Here is a 20473-nt window from a genome sequence, read left to right as displayed (position 1 = left end):
TCAATCATTTTTCTGGCAGAAGCAATTTTACAGTAAAAAATTAATCCTGGCATAATTTGGTAAACTACTGTCCTTTTCTGTCTTTCCCTTTCCCTTCCTTTTGCCACCCCTTTAGCCCAACTGAGTAGAGCTCTCCAGTTCCCAGGTGACAGATTTACAGGGATCTACTGTGAAACAGGAACTGTGGGATTCATGGTTTTAGTCCCAAACTCTTGGTTAGGCCCAGAGCAAGCTGGGAGCAGCTCACTGGTTGAAGTCACATTGTAGTTGCATGAAGAGCAGATTTTTAAATATATTTCATTCAATCATATTGAATATGAATAATATGTGCCTGTTGTATTCTACTCTTCCAAGTGCTCTGTCTGCAGAGCACTGTTCTGAGATCTAGGAGAGAACCAAGTTAGTCAGGTTAGGCACAGTCAATAAACTGAGGAAGCAGCCTAGCGTAATGGATAGAGCATGGGCCTGGGAGTCAGAAGGTCTTGGATTCTAATCCCAGTTCTGCCACTTGACTGCTGTGTGGCCTTGGGCAAGTCGATTCACTTCTCTATGCCTCAGTTACCTCATCTGTAAAATGGGAATTGAGACTGTTAGCCCCATGTGGGATAGGGACTGTGCCCAACCTAATTTGCTTGTATCCACTGCAGCACTTAGTACAGTGCCTGGCACATAGTAAGAACTTAAATAGCACAGTTATTATTATATTCAAGGCAATTGACTAAAATTATTTCCACTTTCACATTTTATAAGTTGAATACTATATCAGCATATTGTTCTCTTTCATGTGTGAATAAGTTAATTCTCTAGATCATCATTCACTCCAGATCCCCTCTTGACTGCCGCACTCAAATAAATGACACTTGTTTTAAATACTGTTCTAATCACTGGATAGATAGAAATTAATCAGGTTGGACCCACACGGGGCTCACACTCTTAATCCCCATTTTACAGATGAGGTAACTGAGGCACAGAGAAGTGACTTGCCCAAGGTCACATAGTTGACATGTGGCAGACCCAGGATTATAATCCCAGATCCTTCTGACTCCCAGGCCATGATCTAACCAGTAGGCCATGCTGCTTACAGGAACCTCACTGGCTTCCACCCCTTGTGTCCTTTCATTGGAATGGAGTCACTAACGATGGGTCACAAATCACCATGCTCCCGGCAGCAGAACAGATACACACATTTCCAGGGCAAGTTCAGCAAAACAAATAACTGAACTAGAAGTTCTGTTATAATTATTGAATTATATCCGTAATTTATTTCAGTGACTGCTTCGCTCTCTCCACCTTAAACTCTTGTGGGCAGGAATGTGCCTGTTGTATTCTACTCTTCCAAGTGCTTAGTATAGTGCTCTGCAGAGAGTAAGGACTCAAATACCACTGGCTGGAAGTCAGCTAGGACACTTAGGAGACTCTGTGCTGTAAATTGTGCTAACAGACCATGCAGTCCAACTTACCTTCAAAGTGTTGTACGCCAATTACCGGGCATTTACCATCAAAATTCTGGAAAGGACAGTTATCCTAAAGTCCTCATCACTTAAAGATCAGGAAAGAGAGAGAGAGAGGAAAATGATCACTAGTGACCACCAGAGCAGGAATGCTTTCAAACTGTCATCACATCTGGAAAAGGAATTGCTGTGAAGGGAAAATCTGCATGATATAGGAAGCAAAAGGGATGGTTGTCTACATTTCCCAGACTCAATGGTACTTATTCAGATCGTGTGTGCAGAGCACTGTACTAAATGCTTGGGAGAGTACAATGCAGAGTTAGTAGACATGCTTCCTCTCTACAATGAACTAGAGAGGTAAAACAGATATTTTCATACTGGGAAACATTTGGGACTTTGAGAGGAATTTTGTTTCTCTGCTGAGAGAAAAAATGCACCTATTTCTGGATTAGTGCTATGGTTTTATGGGTGATTACTCGAGAGACAATCTCTTCTTGCTGCTCTCTGTTCTGTTCATGTCTACTCTGGACTTTGTCATATGAAGCTCTGACATGGTGAGACTTGTATTTCTTTGCTCAATCAATTCTTGAGGTAAAATAGTTCAGGGACATAAGGATCAACTTTTGGTATTTCTGATTCTATTCCTTTTTTTAGCAATAGCCTTACAGTAAAGTACATCTCTGCTTGCAGGGCAGGACTTGGCCTGAGTATGTGGTAGGAACTTTGTAATTAAGCAATCAATGTTTATGGTATGGTTTTAAATCTCCCTTTTGTATTCTAACCATGATATTATTTAAATATTGACTTTGGTCATTATTGTGCTTGGGAATCTATTTCAGTCATGGCTACCAGGGCTTTTGTAGAGATGCCCCTCAGACCTTGTCTAAACCTCCTCTCTCCCTTATTCCTGGGTGCAGGGACTTTCCCATCAAGTGGTCTATTGGATAGAGTATAGGATTTGGATTCAGGAAACCTGGCTGTTAATCCTGACCATCAGTTCACTGCTGTGTGCCCTTGAACAAATAATTTCTCTTTGTCTCAGTTTTCTCATCTGTAACATGGGGATAAAAACACATGTTCTTCCTCCTACTTAGCACAGTGTGGGGCAGGGACTGGGTCTGACCTGATTATCTTGCATCTAATCCAGCAGTGAGCATAGTGCTTGGCACATAGTAAGAACTTCATGCCATTAATTTTATTTTTGTTCAGTCTGTGGCAGCAAGCATCCCCATCTTCACCAATTGGGTAAATCCATCAGATTATGAGTTCTCTGAGAGCAGGGATCATGGCTACTGTAATCTCCCTCAACCTTAGTACAGTGCTGTAATCAAATGTATTGAGTGCTTACTGTGTGAAGAACACTGTACTAAACACTGGGAAAGTACAATATAACAGAGTTGGTAGACTTGTTCCCTTCCCACGACGACTTGCCTGTTAATTTAGCTTAATCCTTCTTGAACCTACTGACATTTTTGGAAGGCACATCTACTGACAGTTAATTCCAGCTTCTAGCTTCAATAGGTACCGCTCCCCCCACAATCTTGTGACATGGTTTGGTAAAGAACTATTCCATGTTCAACCTGTTTACATCTTTCAAGATTCTGTGAACTTCAAGTATTTCCCTCCTCAGACTTTTCACTCTCCTTCAAATGTTCCCAATCCCAGTTGATTTTGTTTGTGCCAACTCTAATATATCCTTCCTAGAGTCAGATTTCCAAAACTACATGCAATATTCTGAGTACATCAGCTGTTGTTTATTTTCCATTCCCATAGCATGTTTTTTTATCATTAGACCAATAATTCGAAAGATGAGTAAACAATCAATCCAAGATCACTTTGTCAGAATCCATCATGTAAGGGGAGATTTTTTCCTTCTGAATGCATTATCATTTGCTTACTTTGAAAATGATCAGCTATATTTCTGTTAAACTCATTCAGCTTTGAAATCCCCCTGCAATTAATTCTTATCAGCCAGAAGAGTTTAGTGTCATCTGAAAACCTAGAGAGCTTCACTGCACACTCCTATTCACTCATTTATGAATAGGTTCAACAACAACAAAAAGAATCCTCCTACTGGTGTTGGGGGAATTATTTATACTTTTCCCATGCAGAAAAAATCTCTCCTATATTTCCTCTAGTATTCCATTTAGGATAGAATGTGCTCCCTGATTCCATATTTATTTCATTTTTGGGTGGGCATAATGGCAGGCAAAGAAGATTATTTTAGCTATGAAGTTTTTAAACCAAGTGGGGGTAAAGATTGCTAAGTAGCTATGTTGGGGGGATGTTTTGTATGATCCAGGGTTTTTTCAGTAGAGATTTGAAAAATTTTACTAATGACATCACATATGAGAATTGAAAACCAATCCTGACATCAAAGCTTCAGGCCTATTTGAAAGTAGGTAATTGTGCCAACATGCAACACTGGCTGTACATTCAATTCAAGGTATTTTTTGAGCACTCCCTGTGTGCAGAGGACTGTACTAAGCACTTCATTCCGAGGGAAATAGGAATTTTAGAAAGTTCTGCTTTTAAGGAGTATGTTTTTGTCATAAATGTAATCAGAATACCTTTGATGCTCTATCTTTACAAAAGAATAGTGTTTAAAAAATGATCTTGAAACCTTGAATAATATCAAAGTGGCAGCCAAGGGTTTTCAGGTTCCTGCAGTAACGGTCACTGCAATTTTCACTATTAGATGGAAGCCATTCGCTTTTTCACTCTGAATTGTAACACTGTCTCCTATAAGCTAGACCAATTACAGGAAGAAAAAAAAACACACCCTACTGGGGGAGAGAGGGTGGGAGGGGAAGAAACAAGGAATGCCTAGTACTTTGCAATCATTTTTATAACTCAGTAAACCTGCTAGGTAGGTTAGAGAAGGAAATTGATTCCCAAAGAGGTTAAGTAACTTGCCCAAGAACAATCTGCAAAGTCATTGACAAAGTTCATACTAGAATTTACCAATCTGTGGTTTAGTTTATGGAGACCTCCTGCTTTATGCACTTTGTCTCCATATTAAAAGTAAAGGCATAAGGAAGAGGTTATAATCCAAATTATAACTTTTTATTTATTCAAAACCTTCCAAAGACCTCCTCCAGGAATTCCTCCCCTAGTTACCAGCTCCAAAAGACATTTGAAGACAGCAGCCTTAGTAATTATGTATTTATACCCATCTTCAGCACTAATTTACATTCAGTTATTTACTGACACTTCAGACATTTCTTACTATTACTTATACCCTTATTTTTCCTTCTTCCCCCATTATTTGTAGATCATTTTTGTCTGTTTTATTTACTATAAACTCCTTGTTGGCAGAGAACACATACTTTGTTTTTGTGATACTCTCTGAAACACAATGGTACTCTGCATGCAGTAGGTGCTCAGATTAGAGGCACAGTGTGCACACAGGAGACACAGATAATAAAATTATGGTTGAAAAGGCAGAGGAAATTATAATTTCACAACTAAAATCTGAAAAATAAAGCTCCATGTTCATTGCAATTCTATATTGGAGGAAAAAAAATCCACAGTGGCCAGAAAAAAAAAAATTAAGCAGATTACACAAAAGACTATCCAGATATAGGTGTGAACCAGGCACTTTTCCTTGAAAGAACAGCTGGAATCACACCATCGGCTAGAAACAGTTTGAGCATTCTTAACCTTGTGCAACACTTGACAATAGTAAGAACTGCAGAATCTCATGCCAATTCAAAGGTGAAGACCCAGAATCAGATTGCCCCTCTCCCCACCAACCATTTTACAACTGCAATTGATTTGCTGGAAGACAAATTCATTCTTTAAGACCTTGGTTGCCACTCACTGAGAACTCTGAAGGCTAAATAGGGTCCATTCCCGCCCACCTTTTAAACAGAGAAAAGATGGAAAAAGAGCACAATTCTCATCTCTTTCTTCCCCATCTATGTGAGAATGTTTAAGCATTCACTTGCTTACTTTCCTGAACAGAATCTAATCATTTCCTAAATTATCAATTGGAGGGCAATCCTGCCCTGTGAAGGTTTCATTAAAATACCTAAAAGGCCAACAGGAAAGGAATTGGGGGTGAGAGGAGGGAGGTGAGAGAGGATTTCGAATTTTTGTTTATCTAGCCAGGAGTCTTATCCTTCACAATCAGATTTGGCCGGAGAACACTTCAGAAGAGTAAATGAAACCAGACAACTGCACAGTGAACTGAGAGAGAAAAGACACAGACCAGGCAAAAAGAAAATTAAAATTTTTCCCTATGCCTTCAAAATTTTAGATAGAAAATGACATCTGTAAAGAGAAAAGCTGTACCATGAGTTCTATCATTTCAGCACCTAACAACAGCCAGCAGGGTTGTTTTCTTTTTGAAGCAGAATATAGGAAAAGGCTTTAAGAAACTAACCCAGGATTGGCAACCCCTTTCCAGATCACTGTCACCAATGCCCCATTCATGTTTACTGCTGCCCCACCCAGTAAACCCTATTTATGACCACTGCATGACTACTCCAGAGGACATCAGTTTGACCATTTCTGTCTTACGGACTGCTCAATGTTCCTCTTTGAGAACTTCTATTGCAGATATCCAACTGGGATCATTCAGTCAGGAGAATAAAATACTAAAAATTGATTTTATAATGGTCCACTATGAAGAGCTCTTACATACCAGATAGTGAAAAGGTCACAGAGGACAAAGGACACAGTGGGCTGAATCTCAAGGATTATGTTAGAAGTAAGAAAATAATTTGAGAGTAAAACAAGTTTTAGTACCAGGATGAGTTAAAAACTGATTTAAACACCTCTAAAAGATTAACATTGACCTCCTTCTTGCCAAATCTAATGACCTCTACTCCATCTTAATCCTCTTCCACCTCTCAGCTGCCTTTGACACTGTCAACCTTGGCTTCACTGACACTGTCCTCTCCTGATTCTCCTCTTATCTCTCTGGCTACTAATTCTCAGCCTTTTTCACAGGCTCCTCCTCTGCCAACTACCCTGTAACTGTAGGTGTCCTTCAAAGCTCAGTTCTGGCTCCCTGAGAAAGTGAGTTTAGAGAAGAGCTGGCAACCCAGAATAGAGCTTTGAGGAGACCTCCATAGTTAGAGGTGAGAAGGAGAAAAGTTGTCAGTGAGGGAGAAGGACAGGCCGTAGAGGTAGTATGAAAGCCAGGAGAGAACTTTCAGTAAGATCAGGATGAGATGGCAGTTACAGAAGGAAGGAGTGGTCCATAATTTCACTCCTAATCTTGAGAGACTGGAGTGAAAATATGAGAATGTGGCTGAAGATGGCAGTTAGGAAGGAAGAAGTGTGTGAATATGGAGGAATTTTTTTGTTTGTTTTTTAGAAGAGTGGCTTAATTGTGATCATATTGCCTATTTTGTGGATTACTAGATGCTTGAGGGTAGGAATAATGTCTATTAATTCTTTTCTACTCTCCTAAGTACTGAGTACTGTGCTCTGCACACAATATTTTAACTCAGAAAGTAATGATAGAGAGGTATTTGTACCAAGCACTGTAGAGAAGCAGCATGGCTCAGTGGAAAGAGCACGGGCTTTGGAGTCAGAGGTCATGAGTTTGAATTCCAGCTCTGCCACTTGTCAGCTGTGTGACTGTGGGCAAGTCACTTAACTTCTCTGTGTCTCAGTTACCTCATTTGTAAAATGGGGATTAAGACTGTGAGCCCCACGTGGGACATCCTGATTCCCCTGTCTACCCCAGCGCTTAGAACAGTGCTCGGCACATAGTAAGCGCTTAACAAATACCAACATTATTATTATTATTATTAAACACTGGGACAGATCCCAAATAATCTGGCTGTACACAGTCCCTCTCCTACACAAGACTCACAGTTGGAGATAATAATGATAATAATTATGGTATTTGTTAAACACTTACTATGTGTCAAGCACTGTTCTAAGCATGAGATAGATACAAGATAATCAGATTGTCCCTCATGGGGTTCACTGCCTTAATCCCCATTTTACAGATGAGGTAACTGAAGCCCAGAGAAGTGAAGTGACTTGCCCAAGATCACACAACAGATGAGTGGCAGAGCCAGGATTAGGACCCAAGTCCTCTGACTCCCAAACCCGGACTTTTGCCACTAGGTATTGAATCTCCATTTGAAAGTTGAGGAAACCATTGGACAGATAAATTAAGTGACTTGCCCAAGGTCATACAGCAGGACCTTTGACCCCACCGTCCAAGCTCTTTCCAGTAGGATATGCTGTTTCCCTTGATTGATTCAACTCCTTGGTGCTTTTCTCCTTCAGCAGCAGACTTCCTTCCCCTTGTGTTTGCACCTCTATCTTATGGAGAAAGTATGGAGAGAACATACAGTTTGTTGTTTTTTTTTTAAAAAAAAGGTTTGATTGGAGAAGGATGTTTATATAACATATGCTTTCACCTGTAAAATGGGGATTAAGAGTGTGAACCCTATTTGGGACAGGGTTAACTTGTTAACTGATTAACTTGTTTCTACCCCAGTGCTTAAAACAGTGACTAGCACATAGTAAGCACTTAACAAGTATGATAATTCTTTCTATACTGGTGAGAAGCAGCATGGCCTAGTGGAAAGATCATGAGCCTGGGAATCAGAGGACCTGGGTTTTAATCCTGGCTCTGCAATTGCTTGTTGTGTGACCTTGGGCAAGTCACTTAACTTCTCTGTGCCTCAGTTTCCTCAACGGTTAAATGAGGATTAAATACCTGCTTTCCCTTCTACTTTGACTGTGAGTCCCAGGCAGGACAGGGACTGTGTCTGACCTAATTAATTTGTACCTACCCCAGCGCTTAAAACAATGTATAACACATAGTAAGTGCTTGACAAATACCATTTAAAAACAGGCAGCTATGAGTATATATACGCTTGAGAGGCAGATTTATTGCCGATGTGATATGCAATTTCCTGAATAACTCTGATTCTTCACATATCTGCAAAATCATGTCCCACACAAGTATAAGGCAGGAATGGTTAGGTTCAATGCCCAAAGGCGTTAAGATCCCATTGAGAACATAAATCCCCATAGGTTTTGTGGGGGGTTTTCTTAGCAGTGTGATAAAAAAAAACTGTACTCTCTCTTTAAAGGGGCAGGCAGCACTCAGATAGAAGTGGCTGGTGTGGCACACTTGTCATTAGTCAAGCAAGAAAGACCTGATTGTTGAAACTTCCTGTTCGGTCTCATTAGCAGTTCCCTGCAGCTGATAAGAGCTGCATTTCATATGGAGAACAAGCCATTAATAGACTTAGCTCCAGCTATCCGCATTTGATGAGTGATTTCACTTCTGTTGCCAGGGAACAAACACTCCCCCTCCCATCTCAACACATTCTGAAGTAAGTGCCCCCATCCAGGCTCAAAAACAGCACAGAGCCTCGGCAACTGGGTTCCAAAATGAAATTTGCTAGCTCTCTGTTTCACTACAGCACATGGACCATAATTGTGGAAGTGTGAATGGGGAAAATATTTAATACAGGAGTGGGAGAAGAAAGTGTGTGCGTGTGTTTGGGGGTGGGGGGGCAGGGAGAGAGGAGAGAGGAAAAAGAGCAATTTCCTCATCCAAAGGGGTGAGGCAAATTAAAAAAAAAAATAAAATGGGAGAAAGAAATAGGGAAGGCCGAAGGGGCAAGAGGAATGATGCAGAGATTAAGGTTGTCGTTATAGAACTTGAAATTCACAGTATGCTCATACTTTTAGCTCTAGAACATCTCAGCAAATACTGTTTGGAGAGACATACACTTCAGTAATGTTTTTCCCCCTACATTTTTCTACCAAGAGGGACTAGGGAATTGGGTAATGATTTTGTACTTTAGTTCTGGAACATGATTAATTTTCCCAGATAACTTTGCAAGTTTTTTTTATCCCTGAATCCTTGTTTCCTCAAAACATTTTGGCAAACTAGTGCTCTTTTCCCAGTGTATTCCATCTGCCCTAGTTTTCCTGCCTCTACTTTCTGATCCCATTGATTGATTGCCCCCATTAGCACCTCCTGATCCATAGACCCTTTTTCTAAACATATATCACCCAGTGCCCGTTTGCTATAAATATTGCCCTCCCACCCCAAGATTTTCCCCTCTCAGCAGAAGGTGCCTCAGAGGAGACATCTCCTTTCAGTGAACTGCAGTTCTTCCCAGAAAAGAAATTAGGGTCCATTTCAGGTACTTAAAAGCCTATGCTATCTAGAGGGCTCTTCCCCTTAAACACTTGCTTTTCCCCTTTGTCAAAACACATCCCCCCTCCAAACCTATCAATTCAGTCTACCCCCAGTCTCCTTGTACCCCTTACCCACTTCATCCTTGATCATCAGAGAGAAGCAGCAAGACTTAGTGGAAAGAGTACAGGCTTGGGAGTCAGAGGACATGCGTTCTAATCCCCATTGAGCCACTTCTGCTGTGTGACCTTAGGCAAGCCACTGAACTTCTCTGTGCCTCAGTTACCTATCAGTAAAATGAGAATAAAGACTGTGATCCCCATGAGGGACAACCCAATTGCTTTGTATCTACCCCAGCACTTGGAACAGTGCTTGGCACATAGTAAGCACTTAAATACTATAATTATCCAGGAGGGCTTCTACACCCCTTGTGTGGAACTGGCACTTCTGGACCCTCAAGATGATCTGATTCCCTCAAGTGCAACTCAAAATGATACTATGCCTTGGGGTTTCTGTAACCTGGAAGCCAACCCAGATTGTCTCTATTGTTGTATTCTTTCCAAGAGCTTACTACAGTGCTCTGCACACAGTAAGCACTCAGTAAATATGATTGAATGAATGAATAAAAAGAACCCCACACAGAGCAGAAGCCCTGGTTTCATTGAGGTCAACTAGAAGGTCCTGGAAGCTCCAGAACCTTCCTGCTTCCTGTAACCGTTGACAAAAATCACACACATCATCTTTCACTCCATCTGATGGTGTCAGAAGGGCAAGTGGTAAGCCCGTGTCACCCAGGGTATTTTCTCACTGAAGGCCCATCCAACCTTAACTCTAGGGGTGCAGTCCTGTTTTTTTAAATAATTAAAAGCACTCCAACACTAAGGCCTTCAATTCTACAGATCCAAATGGGGAAAAGCAAACTAAATAAAGAATTTTGGGCCAGGATACTGGGTAGACAAAACTCTAGTCAAATGAAGTTCCCTGGAATCTTAAAAATTTCCACACATTCTTGTCCTGACTCCTCATTGCATAAGGCTAGCCCAGTGGGAAGGACAGCCAATTCCTTGAGCCCCAGCATAAATGCAAAAGGATAAACCAGTCTTGAAAGTTGCTGGACTGTGTCAGGGAAACCAGTTTAGAGGGTTTCTGGGAGGTACACAGAGCTGTGCAAGGCACAATATGCCCCACCCTCCAAGCAGTACTTCAACTTTAAATCCTAGAAGCTTGTCAGAAGGCTGTTCAACAAAAGCATCCAATTATAACCCAACAACCATTTTATGAGCAACCCAGGACCGTGTCTAATTTACTTTCTATTATACTTCTTCCCTTTGGTGCTTAATAAATACAACTGAAAAAGATACTCTGGACAAGAATCAAAAATTTCTCATCATCTTAACCTAGACACCGCTCCTTTCACTTAAGAAGCATTGTGACCTAAAACAAGGGTCAAGGAGTCTGGAAAAAAAAATACCTGGCTTCTAATCCCTGCTTCATCACTTGCTTACTGTGTGACCCTTTTTCCTCTGCTCCTCCTTCCCTCCCCATCACCCCTTCTCCCTCTCTCTGCTCTACTTCCCTCCCCACCCTACAGCACTCCTGTATATATGTACATATTTATTATTCTATTTATTTTATTAATGATGTGCACATATCTATAATTCTATGTATTTATGTTGACACTACTGATGCTTCTCTACTTGTTTTGTTTTGTTGTTTTTCTCCCCACTTCTAGACTTTGAGCCCATTGTTGGGTAGGGATTGTCTCTGTTGCTGAATTGTACTTTCCAAGCGCTTAGTACAGTGCTCTGCACACAGTAAGTGCTCAACAAATATGATTCAATGAATGAACCTTAAGCAAGTCTACATCTCCAGGTTTCCCCATCTGTAAAATGGGAATTAAATACCTGTTTTTCCTACTTGGACTGTGAGCCCTATGTGGGACAGGAACTGTTCCTGATCTGAATATCTTATATCTACATGGTACATAGTAAGCACAATGAATATCACAGTTATCTCTTCCCCTCCCCTCCCCTCAAAAAGCAATGAACAATTGCACAACTTCAGATGGGTAAAGGGAGAGCAAAGCTTAGCAACAGAATATCCAACAGCAGTTCTCAAGACTTAACACCATGAAGCATCCTGTGTGGGAACCTCATTGAAAGAGACTTGCATTTTGGTGCCTGCAATGATCAGCCTGAAGGTTTATCCTCTAGTCAGTTTTGATTATAATGAACAGAGTAGAAAAGAATACACTTGCCATTTCTGGTTGAGTAAGATTAAGCAATGATATAGTGATGCCAAGCTACAAGCTCATCTCTGCCATTCCACTGTAGGCTGTGGTGGGCCCCATTTACATTAGTATTAATGTTGTCACAACATACTCTAACACACTCATTAGGCAAGCCTCACACATGCTCTCCAGGAAATGTTCTTTTCACAGCTCAGTAAGATGCAACCTTTCAAATGGAAGGGAAAAAGAGGAGGCTAAAATTAGCACCCTGGGGAAAAACCACAGATCTGCTATGAGAATAAGATTGTTTTAAAACTGCCAAACAAATAAAACGATTGCTTTTGAAAGAGAGAAAATTGCAAGAATCAAGTTTGATAGAATCAATGATCAGCTGTTCCTTACCTCATGGTACAGCTTGGCTAAGAACCTTTCCTGTGGTAATTATCATTTATGGCTAATAAAACACCAAGTCCTCACAGAGCAAATTTATTGAGAGGCTACTCAAAGTACTTTTCAGACAATACTCACCACAGCAGTCAAGAAAGGAAAGATGATTTTTATAGTTGGAGAAACTGAGGTATAGAGGTTAAGTGATTTGAGGGGAAAAAACAGTCTGGAAGTAAGAAACAAGGACACTTCATCTAGATTAGTGTCATTTAATCCCCCCTGTGTCTCTTGAGAGAAGAGTCCTTTTCTGGGTCTCTGAATCCCCAAGCAATTCTTCACACTCAGCCCTATCTAAAACACAGATATTTCAGAAATAAGTTGCTCTTACCTGAGAGAGAGAGAGCAGATGATCCAGCAGGGCTGTAGTTAGCCCTCTGATGAAGGAAAACAAAATAGGGAGTAGTAATCTTCTGCAACCTCTCCTCACAAACACAATTACCCAGTGACACCAAAGGTGAAGTTTAGCTGCTAGCAAACTGAAAGTACCCTTTCACAGATAGGTTCCCTCTCTGTTCTTCCACTAGTTTAGGAACTTGCCTGCCTAAAATTCAGTTCCTACACAAATGACAGAATGAGAGTGGATCATCAGCTAGGGTGGAACACCGTCAGGTATTGGGAGGGTAGTTTACTTGGGAGTGGCCTAATTTTTCCCTTCTATTGTACACACCTGGTTCTTATAATAATAATAATAATAATGTTGGTATTTGTTAAGCGCTTACTATGTGCCAAGCACTGTTCTAAGCGCTGGGGTAGACACAGGGGAATCAGGTTGTCCCACGTGGGGCTCACAGTCTTAATCCCCATTTTACAGATGAGGGAACTGAGGCACCGAGAAGTTAAGTGACTTGCCCAAAGTCACACAGCTGGCAAGTGGCAGAGCCGGGGTTTGAACCCATGACCTCTGACTCCAAAGCCCGTGCTCTTTCCAGTGAGCCACACTGCTTCTCATCACTATGTAGCTCTCACACTGAAGAATCCTGGATATCACCACTATTCTCCAGGTCTTTTTTGTTTGTTTTAATGGTAATTGTTAAGCACTTACTATGTGCCTGGCACTTTATTTAGTACGAGGGTAAAGACAAGCTAATCAAGTTGGACAAGGTCCATGTCCTATATGGGGCTCACACTCTTAATCCTCATTTTACAGCTGAGGTAACTGAGGCTAAGAGAATTTAACTGACTTGCACAAGGTCACACAGCAGATAAATGGAGGAGCTGAGATTAGAATCCAGACACTTCTGACAAAGCTGCTGGTTAAATTAACTTTCGCAGGTGAGTAGTTCTGTTCCATGGCAACTACCAGCATCTAACCCTAATCAACTATGTTATGCATTAAGGGGCAAGTTCTACATGGAGATTAGCTTTTTCATTTATTTATTTATTCTATTATAGACAGGTCAGAGGAGGGGAAGGGAAAGTTAAGGGTATAGAGAAAAGGTGGTGGAGGAGGAGAAGAAGAAGAATGGGGGGATAGAGAGAGATAGGAAAGGAGGAGGTGGAATAGAAGGAGAAAATAGAAAAGTTAGAGGGAGGAAAGATAGTAGGACAGAGATATATAAATGGGAACAGAGAGGGAATGGGGAGATAGAAAGAGAAAAAATTGAAGCAAAAACAAAACTCAGAAGTGAGAGGATGAAGTTGCTAAGTATCATTTTTGTCAGCAGTATTTGTTAAGCAATTACTATGTGTCAGGCAATGTAGTAAGTGCTGGGGTAGATACAACCTAATCAAGTTGGACCGAGTCCATGTCCCACATGGGGCTCACAGTCTTACTTCCATTTTACAGATGAGGTAGCTGAGGCACAAAGAAGTTAAGTGACTTGTCCAAGGTCACAGCAGAAAAGTGGTGGTCCCAGGATTAGGGCTCCCAGGCTTGTGCTCTTTCCACTAGGCAACACTTTCTCTATATCTGAAAATAATAGTAATGAAATGAAGTCACTCAAGGCCATTCTGGGAAAGCTGAAAATTAAATGTCTCTTCCCCCACCCACCATCTCTCTCTCTGAGAGACTTATTTCTTAATTTTACAATTAGTATATTAATATCGATATATCAAGGATGAGAGAAAATGTGCAGTAATATTCAGCCCCTGCTTCCATTCAGGGAAGGCAGGAGATTATAGGGGCACCTGCTCCTACAACTCCCACCTCCACTTCCAGCCTACCATTGTCCATCCTTCACCCCCACCTCCCATCCCTCTCTTTGCTCGCCCTTCGGGACAGGGGTAGGGGGAGCCAGCATTGGGGAGAAGGCAGGGGGTGGTCGCGGTGGTCCCCCAGCTAGTGGCAGGTATGGATTCAAAGCCTTATTGAAGACACATCTCCTCTAAGAGGCCTTCCCTAAGCCCTCCTTTCCTCTTCGCCCATGCCCTTCTGCATTGCTCTGACTGGCTCTCTTTATTTATCCCCCCTCCCGGTCCCACAGCACTTAGGCACTTATCTGTAATTTATTTCTTTATATTAATGTCTATCACCCCCTTTAGACCGTATGCTCACTATGGGCAGGCACTGTGTCTGCTTATTCTTGCATTTTACTCCCCCAAGTGCTTAGTACAGTGTTCTGCACACAGTAAGCACTCAATAAATATGATTGAATGAATAAATGAAAGGCAACCAGAAAATCCACTCCTAGGCTTGGGTTTCCCCTATGTCCCGCAGGAGTTAAGGACATGAAGTCAGTCAGTAGTATTTGAGTGCTTTCTTTGTGAAGAGCACCATACGAAGTGTTTGGGAAAGTACAAGACAACAGAGTGAGCAGACACGCTCCCTGCCCACCACTAGTTTACAGTCTAGATGGGGAGGATAAGCTTTATATTCTAAGGGCCTCTACATGTCCAAATACTGGAAGACCCATTCTCTGCTTTCCCATCCCCTCTTGGTTCTGATCTGTTCTGGGATATGGACAGCGTTTTCACTTGTTCTGGAACTCAGCTACTACCCCATGAGATTAGAACCTCAGGTTCTCTGGACTTGGTCCAGACTCATGGGGAGCCCCCTGTGCCAGTTTTGGAGTGTAATGGGGGGGTCCCCAAGAAAGTTTAGAATCCAGCCCACCCATCCCATGGGCCAGAAGGGATGCAGCACTGCAGCACTGCAGCCAGAAGGGATGCAGAAGGGATGCATCCCCTGGGCAAAGGGGATCAGGGAAGCACCTAGTCATAAGGTCAGCCTGCAGATTCAACTGATAGTATTTACTGAACTCTTACTGTGTGTAAGCCAAAAGATTGCTCTTGTTTGCTGTTGTTTTTCCTGCTTAAAAAAGTGTTAGGCCTTTAAACAGTGAGCTATGGTGGGGCCCTGATTGTCAGTCTTCACAATAGATGAAAATAATGTTGCAGAGGCAAGCCTAGGACACTTAACTCAGACATAGTGCAACAACCATTAGGAGGATAGTAATGTTTGAAAATTAAAAACTATTTCCTCTTAAAGCCAAATGTTTAAACTCTTATGAAGATTATGTTGGAGAAACTCACACAGCTATTGCCCCATTAACTTGTCTCTGAGGTACATAAATGGTATTTGAGGGCTTAGGGTGAGCAGAGAAGTCAACTAAGAGTCCTAATACCTGCAGTGTAGTTTGATGCACATAGTCAATGCAAGTGATTTGGTATATCCAAATGAACTGTACTGCTGTGTGTAATACATCTAATATTCTTCAGGTTTGATCGTAAACTCCTTGAGGGCAGGGATTGTGTCTACTGACTATTGAACTCTCCTTAGTACAGTGCTCTGCACAGAGTAAATGCTCAGTAAATACCATTGATTAGATTCACAATGTTTCCCAACTTCCTGTCCTAAACTATTATATTATCCTGCTGAACAATTTAAGCAGCATTCAAGCTCCTCCTCAGAAGATGCTGCAAGGAACCAGTGTAGCTGATTTTGCTAAATTTTATCGTTTGGAGAGGGAATGTGTCTGTTACACTGCTATACAGTACTCTCTCCCAAGTGGTTAGTATACTGCTCTGCGTACAGTAAGAGCTCAATAAACACGATTGACTGAATGCAGGAAAGGAACTTTTTTCCATAGTAAAATTGCTTTAGGTTAGTAATAAAAAAAGAAAGATTCTGACCTCCACCAAATGTTTATTCGGGTCATTTGAGAACCTCCCACAATTCATCATAGAGCTCAGACCACCAGAGCCCTGTTTTTGGAGCCTCTGCTCAACCCATCACACCAGAAATTTTCAATTTTTTCCTGATAAGGCTTGGAACAGGTTACCTCATTTAATCTGACATCTGTGACCACTTGTATTGAGTCTCTAAATGTATAATTCAGTCAGCACTTAGACAAAATAATTTTGCTGCATCTAAAATATATCTCACTCTATATATTTCTTCAATGTTGTAATTAGGGAAGTAGCATGGCCTAATGGAAAGAACATGGGCCTAGATTTCAGAGAATCTGTGATCAATGCCAGCTCTGCCCTTTGTTTATTGTGTGACCTTGGGCAAGTCACTTAACTACTCTATGACTCAGTTCCTTCGTCCTTAAAATGGGGATTCAGTACCTGTTCTCCCTCCCACCTAGGCTATGAGTCCTGAATGGGTAATGTATATATCCTGATTAACTTGTATTTACCCCAGTGATTAGTACAGTGCCTAACTCATAATAAGTGCTTAACAATCTCAATTATTATTAACAATTATAATAATTTGTATCCTCTTTTTGTGCTCTGTACTCCTGGGAACCTTTTGACCTCTCATTGAAAGAGTGCTTTAGTAGCATTGCTGGTTGAGAACACTGTGATAAAGCAGACTGCCTTAAACCCTAAAGCCCACATCATGCAGCACAGGTAGATATGAGAGAGATTCCCAACTGCCTTTGGTTACGGCAAGGGCCATTTCATGAAGCCAAAACAGACGGGCAGAATACCCTGCACAACATCTATTTCAGATGGGGAAGAAAGCCAACAGGAAACCAATTGATAAAGTAATTTTGTTAGTCAAAATGGTATGAAGTCTGGGGAAATCCCCTCCAATACAGTCCCATGACTTTTTAGAATCGACACAACCCAAGTCTCAGATTTCCCAGGCATTGTTTTGACAACCATTGTCAACCAACAATTTCAAAACTAAGTAGCTAGATCTAGGGCCAGGACAGATTACCAGCCTCCCAGACCCTCCCAGCATATGACACTTTCCCATCTGGGGTGACTCATCACCAACAAAGTGATTCTCGGACCAATGGGTTCCACCCTTCTGTAGTACCTCAAAGGAAACTAGGTTTCTCTGCTATTGAAATATGAAAACAATAAGCTCACTACCCCTTTTCTCTGTAAAGATACAGTCAAAGAAAGCTGGGGAATTGGACAACAGACAATGGTGTTGGCTGGGAGGAGTGGAATAAATGAGAGTCCCAAGAGAGGGGTATAACTATTACTGGGCTGGTATAACTATCTAAAGATTTTAAAAAATGGCATCTTTCCATCTGTCATCCTATCAGTGGTATTTATTGAAGGCTATTAATTTCACACTATGTGGCAAACTCATCCCTGCCCTTCAGAAACTGATGGCACATCCTTTTCTTTATCCACCAGATGATTTTTCAACCCGTCTCTCCCAGCAGTCCCCAGGATCCCTATCTGTTCAGTCATAAGACCAGAGTAAGTATCTGGTAGCAGGGAGGAAAATAAGGAGAAATCTTACTGACAACATGTCATCTGCTCTTTTTGCAGAGGCTATTAAGCTTTCTTCCTAAACCTGATGTTTTTACATTTGACCACCACCATGCAGACTGATCCCTGTTGCCTAAAGGTTGGTGGCTTGTGCTTCATCCTTGTCAGAATTCCTTGACTCTGGGGCCACTAGGCCAGCAGCGTGGCTCAGTGGAAAGAGCCCAGGCTTTGGAGTCAGAGGTCATGGGTTTGAATCCCTGCTCGGCCATATGTCAGCTGTGTGACTTTGGGCAAGTCACTTAACTTCTCGGTGCCTCAGTTACCTCATCTGTAAAATGGGGATGAAGCCTGTGAGCCCCACGTGGGACAACCTGATTCCCCTGTGTCTACCCCAGCGTTTAGAACAGTGCTTGGCACATAGTAAGCGCTTAACAAATACCAACATTATTATTATTATTATCATCTTAGGATTGGTTCATTCATTCATTCATTCAATAGTACTATTGGGACCAGTCATGCATGGTCCCAAATTAATGAAAAAGCACTTAACCTGGAAGTGATTATGGTAGTAACCCTGCCCTCTTTCTTACCTTCTCTGAAAAGGTCCAGTTGGCTGCTAACTCTCTGAGCTTTGGAGTGCCCTCCTCTACTACACAGCAGCCTGAGATGATGCATAGCCCAGTGGAGAGAGCAAGAGCTTGAGTGTTGGAGGATGTGGGTTCTAATCCCAGCTCTGCCACATGTCTGCTGCATGACCTTGGACAAGTCACTTAACTTCTCTGTGTCTCAGTTAACTCATTTGTAAAATGGGGATCAATACTGTGAGCCCTTTGTGGCACAGGGATTGTGTCCAACCTGATTACCTCGTATCTATTCCAGTGCTCAGAACAGTGCTTGGCCCACAGCAAGTACTTAACAAATACATTATTATTATTACAGCTTACGCTGTTTACTTCATGAAGCAGACTCAGATTGCAAAAGCTGCGATGAGCTAGGGAGAAAGAAATCAAAAAATCTTCATGGGAAGTTAAACTGGACCCCTGCCTTAAGAGAAAGGATTGGGCAAGTACTATGAAGGCTAAATTGCTTCCTACCTTTCTCCACCAAAAAGAAACAGAAGTTTCCTTTATGAATTCATCCATCTGCTAAAGACAGCTAAAGGACAAGTGTGTTCAGGAAGAGATGGATAAAACAGCTTAAAAGAAATTTCTACTGTTATTAGAAAATCCCCTATGGTGTAACTAAGGTCCATGTTTTCAGGCCATCTTAGGACCCTAGGTTTATGTTATTTTTTGAATGTTTTCTCTACCGTGCCTTAAAGAAGAATATATGTGTTTAATTTAATGTGAGCCAATTCCAACTGTTGTCTTTTGGGAAACTGGAAAAGTGCTGAAAGCTCCTATTTGCAAACTGGTTAGTTTATTCCAGTCTACAGCAAAGGGAAGAGGTAGGGTCTGAATAATCCTTTCCTTAGAAAGTTGTGTACCAGAAGGAAAGTGGCCTGGGATCCCAAGGGCCCACGCAAGGCAAGGAGTTGTTAACCCTTACTGGGGCTGGAGTGACAGTGGGGCAAGAGAGTTGTACGGGGAGGGAGGGAGGAAAAAGGGGGAGTCAGTTGACTGATTAAAACACTCAGGAGGAATTCAGAGGAAAATTCCAATTCTTGCTGACACTAGATTTTTACCAATGCTTTGAATAGGAGTGAACAAATAGGTCTCTGGGTGGAATTCATTCATCTCACCAAGTATTTCCTTCCAGCCGATGGGTTGTTACCAGGAAGCCAATGAATTGGTGGCAGAAGCAAGGGCCTGGGAGTCAGAAGGTCATGGGTTCCAATCCCAGCTCCATTACATGTTTGCTGTGTGACCTTGGGCAAGTCACTTCACTTCGCTGGGCCTCAGTTGCCTCATCTGTAAAATGGGGATTAAGAGTGAGAGCCCTATGTAGGACAGGGGCTGTGTCTAACCTAACTAACTCGAATATACCCCCAGCATTTATAATAATAATAATAATGTTGGTATTTGTTAAGCGCTTACTATGTGCAGAGCACTGTTCTAAGCGCTGGGGGAGACACAGGGGAATCAGGTTGTCCCACGTGGGGCTCACACTCTTCATCCCCCTTTTACAGATGAGGGAACTGAGGCACAGAGAAATGAAGTGACTTGCCCACAGTCACCCAGCTGACAAGTGGCAGAGCTGGGATTTGAACCCATGACCTCTGACTCCAAAGCCTGTGCTCTTTCCACTGAGCCACGCTGCTTCTCTACAGTGCACAGAGCATAGTAAGGGCTTACCAAGTACCATAATAATTTCACCAGGACAATTCCAAAATGGCTCCCAGACTCTGAGCCACTCTGTAATCTGCAACATATGGGAAACTGAGACATGGGGTGTTGCTGATTGAATCCATGGCAGGGATGAAGTCAATTGGGAGCTCCTGAAGCTAGAAATGCAGCCAGCTAACTCTCCAATGTGCCAGCACACTGTCATCTCATCGTCAGAAGTGTGGCTTAGTGGAAAGAGCATGGGCTTGGGAGTCAGAGGTCATGAGTTCTAATCCCTGCTCCGCCACTTGTCAGCTGTGTGACTTTGGGCTAG

General features: G+C 41.9%; 1 protein-coding gene across 5 annotated transcripts in view; it reads right to left on the bottom strand.

Annotated features, from left to right (window-relative positions):
• TPRG1 (tumor protein p63 regulated 1) overlaps positions 1–20473 on the bottom strand; it is a 186105-nt gene that overhangs the window by 99165 nt on the left and 66467 nt on the right. For 2 of the 5 annotated variants that reach the window (XM_001512049.4, XM_029068396.2), the window contains exons 1-2: positions 12588–12804; positions 1461–1539 (exon numbers count right to left, since the gene is read on the bottom strand). The exons of 1 other annotated variant lie outside the window; for it this stretch is intronic. The gene's annotated coding sequence lies outside the window, so the exon portion shown is untranslated. Of the gene's footprint in view, positions 1–1460; positions 1540–12587; positions 12805–20473 lie in introns of those variants that run through there. 2 more of the 5 variants (XM_029068393.2, XM_029068395.2) reach the window with 2 other exon arrangements.

The sequence above is a fragment of the Ornithorhynchus anatinus genome, chromosome 7, assembly GCF_004115215.2.
Source record: "Ornithorhynchus anatinus isolate Pmale09 chromosome 7, mOrnAna1.pri.v4, whole genome shotgun sequence".
Lineage (NCBI taxonomy): Eukaryota > Metazoa > Chordata > Mammalia > Monotremata > Ornithorhynchidae > Ornithorhynchus > Ornithorhynchus anatinus.
This window is presented reverse-complemented; position numbering and strand designations above follow the sequence as displayed.